Source organism: Elephantulus edwardii, unplaced genomic scaffold, assembly GCF_000299155.1.
Source record: "Elephantulus edwardii isolate Elephantulus edwardi_28Jun2011 unplaced genomic scaffold, EleEdw1.0 scaffold00066, whole genome shotgun sequence".
In the NCBI taxonomy this organism is placed as follows: Eukaryota; Metazoa; Chordata; class Mammalia; order Macroscelidea; family Macroscelididae; genus Elephantulus; species Elephantulus edwardii.
In genome coordinates, this window is record NW_006399816.1 from 5,950,173 (window position 1) to 5,955,593 (window position 5,421).

Genomic DNA, 5,421 nt, shown 5'->3' on the forward strand with positions numbered 1-5,421 from the left:
GCAACAATGAATGAGTGGAAGCCCAAAATCTCTGTAAATGTTTATGAAAATTAATAAAATATAATTATAGAAAAAAAAGAATATTATTGTAGAATGAGTATAATGATCCAAGGCAGGGGTAGGGAGAAAGAATTGGAAGCAGAGGCATGAGGTTTAATCATGGAATCATAAAAAGCGTTGGGGAAGTGAGGGAAATTGGAAGGTTCTGGTCTGGAAAACAGTGTATTTGAATTTTTTAAATAAACTTATATAATAAAAACAAAAGCCAAAAAGAATGTTCCTCTTGAGCAATGTGCCCTTTTAAAGAACCATCAGTAAGAAATTAAATCAATGACAGTAACTAACTCTAAAACAGAGGAGAAATTCAATGCAAAGAGACTAAGTTAAAGGTGGTGAAACAATATGGGTAGAGATAGCAAGAATGGTGACAGTTTGAATAATATAACCAATGTCTTGAAAATATTGAATGGATACATGTTTTATTATGCATATTTCACCAAAAATTAAGACAAGAATCTGCAGTGTCCCTATCTCACACAACATAAAACCCCAAATCTATACAAAGGCTTTATGTTATCTGATCCTCGTTTAATCCTTTTCTTTTCTCCTTGCCCATTCTATTCCAGCCAAAATTACTTCCTTCTTCTGATACACTAGGCACATTCCTGCCTTAAGGTATTTTGACTATTCCTTCTCTCTAAAATGCTCCTCCCTCTAGATTCCCAGAGGGCTAAACTCCTATAAAATATCACTTCAGTAAGCCGGAGAAGAGAATTAAATATACAATGGACTGCCAGGAGAACAAACAAGTTCATCCTGGAGAAGCTGCTCCTTGGAGGCAGGATTCTGAAGTTTTGTCTGACATACTTTGGGCATGTGTTTGGGAGTGTGGAGAGACAGTACAAGAGAGGAAGACCCTCAATGAGATGGATTGATTCAGTGACTGGGGACATGAGTGTAGGTGTGTCAGAGACAGTAAGATTGGCAGGTTTCAGGGCTATTGTACAAAGGGTCCTTATGAGTCACGGGAGATTTGATGGCACATAACAAGATCCAAAAAGCCCTGGAAGCAAAATGTATAGTCTCAAGCTACTAACCAAAAGGTCAGATCAAATTCACCAGCCACTCAGAGAGAGAAAAATCATCAGTTCCCTCTCACAAAGATTTACCAGAAACCAATGAAGGGTCGACACGAATAGGAATTAACTAAAATGGCAGCAGTTCAGTATCAGTTATGCTGACACACTCTATATAAATTATATTCCACCCCACCTCAGGCACTTTATTTTCTGAATCTTGCTGAATTTTGCTTCATAACACACATTTTCTAACACACAAATTCTATATATGTATATGGCCCAGTAGCAGACTATGGAAATTATAAAAAAAAATCATTACAAGCAAAATATTGCTGAAGATTATCCAAAAATGGCTAAAACAGTACACTGACAGAGAACTTCCAGAGGTTTAAGCTGGATTTAGAAGAAACCAGGGCACTAGGATATCATTGCTGATGTCAGATGGATTTTGGCTAGAGAAATGTCTTTTTGTGTTTTATTGACTATGAAAAAGTATTTGACTGTGTAGATCATAACAAGCCATGGCTAACATTGAGAAGCCTGGGAATCCCAGAATATTTAATTATACTTGAAACCTAAACCTAAATAAAGAAGCTGTTGTCTGAACAGAGCAGGCGAATCCTTTATGGTTTAAAATCAGGAAATGTGTGTGTCAGGGCTATATCCTTTTGCTATACCTATTTAATCTGTATGCTGAGCAAATCATCCGAGGAACTAGATTTTATGAAAACGAATGTGGCATCAGGATTAAAGGAAGACAAGTGAACCACCTGCATTATGCAGATTGCACAACCTTGTTTGCTGAAAGTGAGGAGGGCTTGACATGCTTGCTTCAGATGATCAAAGACTTCAATATGGATTACATCTCAACATCAAGATGACGATCGGCCACCACTGGGCCGATAGGCAGCATCATGATAGATGCAGAAAAGATTGAAATTGCCAACAATTTCATCTTACTTGGATCCACAATCAACACCCTTGATACTGGCAGTGAAGAAATCAGAAGATGTGTTGCACTGGGAAAGTCTGCTGTCAAGGATCTCGCCAAAATACCAAGAGCAATCATGTCAGTTTAAAGACTAAGATGAGCCTATTTCAGGCCATGGTCTTTTCCATCACTTGCTATGCATCTGAGATCTGGTTAATTAATAAGGCTTACAGAAGAATCTATGCCTTTAAGGTATGTCTTTGGAAAAGACTACCGAATACTCTGTGGATTACCAAAAGAATTAACAGATATGTCTTAGAGGAAGTGTAGCCAGAGTGCTTCTTAGAGGCAAGGATAAACTTCGTCTTGCATACTTTGCGCATGTTGTTGTTAGTTGCTGCCAAGTCAAATATAACTCACAGCAACTCTATGAACAACAGCTCTGAACCCTGTCCTATCCTGTGCTATCACAATTTCTGACATACATGAGCCCATTGCTGTGTCAATCCGTCTGGTTGAAGACCTTCTTTCACTGACCTTTCCATGCAGAATGTTGTCTTCAAGTCAGAATTAACTCATAGTTGACCCTCCAGTGGGTTTTCAGAGGCAGTAAATCTCATGGGAGGAGATAATCCTTTCTGCTGCAGAGCCACTGGTGGATTAGAACTGCATTCCTTTGTATTGGAGGCACAATTCCTTATCATTAAGCCACCAGAGCTCCCCAAGCATAATGTAGGAGATGCTAGTACTTGGAAAAGAATATCATGTTTGGAAAGGTGGAGGGTCAGCAAAAGAGAGGAAGACCTTCAAAGAGATGGATTGCCACAGTGATGGCAGCTATGGGCTCTGATGTGTCAGAGATGATGAAAATGGTACCAGATAGGATAGGGTTCATATCAGTTGTTCATAGGGTTGCTATGAGTCATACTCAACTTGACAACACCTAACAACAACACAACAACATCAACAACATATGGCTTAATGGTAAGGAGCTGTGATGCCAACCCAAAGACACGTGGTTCAAATTCACCAGCTGAGCATTGTTCTCAATAGCAAAGAGTTGGAAACAGCCCAAGTGTCCATCAACATATGAGTGGATAGAGAAGCTGTTGTATATTCACACAATGGAATATTATGCAGCATTGAAAAACAAGGAACTCATGAAATATTATACAAAATAGGTGACCATGGAAGATATTATGCTGAGTGAAATATCTCAGTCACAAAAAGAAAAATACTGTATAATGCCACTCTTATAGAGCAGGACTGATATGGGGGTTGGGGAAAACTAAGAAAAGAGAGGATAAATAATGTGCACAGCATTGAATCAGACAAGAGAGAGAACTGTATAAAAGGAAAATATGAATAGTTACTATTGGCATGGATTTTGAGGCTCCGTCTAACATACTTTGGACATGTTGTGAGGAGAGACCAGTCCTTAGAGAGGGACATCATGCTTGGGAGAGTGGAGGGACAGCACAGGAGAGGAAGGCCCTCTATGAGGTGGATTGATTCAGTGACTGGGGTAATTGGGATGGGAGTGTCAGAGACAGTGCGATTGGCACAGGACAGAGCAGGGTTTAGGGCTGTTGTACATAGGGTCGCTATGAGTCGCAAGCGACTCGACGGCACATAACAACAAATAACAACACTATTGGCATGACAAGAGTCCAGAATAAGAATTGCATAGTAAAGTGGTCGAGGGGCAGGGGTGGTACTGTGTAACAATGAAAGAACTTTCCCCAAAGAAAAAAAGTGAACTGGGGGTGGGAGAGGACAGGGAGAAAAATGTGTAGCAACAAATGAATGAAAATTTTTAAAAAATAAATTAAAAATAAATTCACCAGCTGAAAGAAAATGGGCAATCTCCTCCTGTACACTTTAGAGTTTGTGAAAATCAGCTAGAGGATCAGCTATTAGTTGATTCCTACTTAAAGGCACATAACAACAATATATATACCAAAGGGGAGCTCTGATGGCCTAGGCCATAGGGAGTTGCACTGATAATCCCAAGGCCATGTCTCTTTGATGGTTCGAATCTACCAGTAGCTCTTTGGGAGAAAGATAGGTCATCCATGCAAGTTACAGCCTCGGAAACTCAATGGAAAATCAGAGTTGGTTGTTGTCTTTTACACACACACACTGAAATGTATGCTTCATAGGGTAAAAGTTGTGTTTTGTTCCTGGATGGATTCCAAGTACCTAGAACAGAATCTATTACATAGCCAATGCTCAGAAAATATTTACTGAATGAACTAAATGAGATTTCTAGCTTAAAAAAAATTTTTTAGTATTATATTTTAGGCCATTATTTTTATCGTAGGAGTACGCAATGAGGGTTGCAGAGTGGATTATATTTGGGGGTAGGGGGTGGGGTTTGGGGAGGTGCGGGGGGGATTGTGTACCAATGAGGGAGGAGTTTTTCTTTTGCTTTTCAAGGAGAGGAGCAAAGGGGGGGCGGGGTTTGTGCGGGGAGAAGGGTGCAACAATGAATGAATGGAATTCCAAAATCTCTGTAGATGTTCATTGAAATGAAAAATAAACAAACTAAAGTAAAAATTAAAAAAAAATTAAAAAATAAAATAATTTTTTTTAGCTTCTGTTTCCAAGCTGCAGCTATAGCAGTGGCAAATTCAAGCCCTGTCAACCTCTGTGCTGTTCTTCAATGTCAACATTGGTGGCCAGGAAGTTGGCCACGTGAAGATTGAGCCCTTTGCAGTTGTTGTGCCTAAAATGGCTGAGAACTTCAGGCAGTTGTGCACGTGAGAGTTCGGAAAAGATAGAGTTCCAATAGGATACAAAGGGAGTGCCTTCCACAGGGTCATACAGGATTTCGTGATCCAAGGTGGAGATTTTTATAATGGAGGGCCATTTACAAATGAAAATTTTAAACTTAAATCCTCAGCTCCAGGCCTGTTTTCCATGGCAGAGGTCCCAGTACAAATGGCTGGCATTTCTTCTTCACCTGTTCTAAGTGTGATTGGCTAAATGGGAAGCATGTGGTATTCGGAAAGATTATTGATGAACTTCTAGTGATGAGAAAAATTGAGAATGTGTCTACTGGCCCCAACAACAACAACAACAAAAATCCAAATTGCCCAGTGATGTCACAATGTGGGGAGATGTAGGATAATTCCTTCTGCCTGGTGTTCTTGTTAAATCGTGTAGTTTGGCCCCTGACTTTGCTCACTTGCCTGCTGCTGCTCCATTTGATAAAGAGATCTGGGAGTATCAAATTCAAGGCAAAAATGTTTACATTTTCAAGTGTAAATAAATTTGGGGAGTTTTCTTCTGAAAAAAAAAGTAAAAATTAAAAAATACAAAAACAACACAACAACAACCCTGAGCAGGTTTGAGGAAAAGATTTCACTTTTACACATGTGGACTTTTAGATGGCTAGTAGAAAGTCAA

The 5,421-nt window shown here is 39.4% G+C and overlaps 1 pseudogene; it reads left to right on the forward strand.

The window, feature by feature from the left end:
- Nucleotides 1-402: 402 nt before the first annotated feature.
- LOC102862422 lies at nucleotides 403-5,138 on the forward strand (annotated as a pseudogene).
- Nucleotides 5,139-5,421: the final 283 nt, after the last annotated feature.